Source organism: Penaeus monodon, chromosome 23, assembly GCF_015228065.2.
Source record: "Penaeus monodon isolate SGIC_2016 chromosome 23, NSTDA_Pmon_1, whole genome shotgun sequence".
Classification (NCBI taxonomy): domain Eukaryota; kingdom Metazoa; phylum Arthropoda; class Malacostraca; order Decapoda; family Penaeidae; genus Penaeus; species Penaeus monodon.
In genome coordinates this window covers 41226663-41227068 of record NC_051408.1, presented here as the reverse complement: position 1 = coordinate 41227068, position 406 = coordinate 41226663, and the positions used below count along the sequence as shown (strand labels likewise).

At 34.0% G+C, this 406-nt stretch overlaps 1 protein-coding gene across 1 annotated transcript in view; it reads left to right on the top strand.

Annotated features, from left to right (window-relative positions):
* Positions 1-406, top strand: part of LOC119588082 (probable serine--tRNA ligase, cytoplasmic) — a gene marked incomplete at its 3' end in the record, with an annotated part of 11215 nt that overhangs the window by 3067 nt on the left and 7742 nt on the right. The gene's annotated exons all lie outside the window — the stretch shown is intronic.

The following is a 406-nucleotide window of genomic DNA, read 5'->3' as shown; positions in this document are numbered from 1 at the left end:
ACATTGATAGGAATCGGCTGTTGCTACAATATATGGTTTACAGAGAACCTAGTGTATACTTTCAGTTTACTTTCATCACAGGATAGGAAAATTTGATATTAATTTTTATTATAAAGATTTAGGATCTTTTAAGATTTTCAATTTCTATTTCATATCTTGAATTGGTACTCTGAATAAGGATAGTCATTTTGTGGAGCCACCAAATTATTAGCAAAAAGTAGAGAATTCATACTGATTCTCTAGCATTTTCTCTCAACATTGTAAACAATTTCTGTTTTGTTAAATTTTTGAGAGTACTCCAAATGCACACAATAATTAGAAGAAAACTTATGAGACTGAAGGTGTCAGTGCTCTTCCTGTGGTCCTCCAACCCCTACCTTACCCTCTCCTCCCCCCCATACCCCTT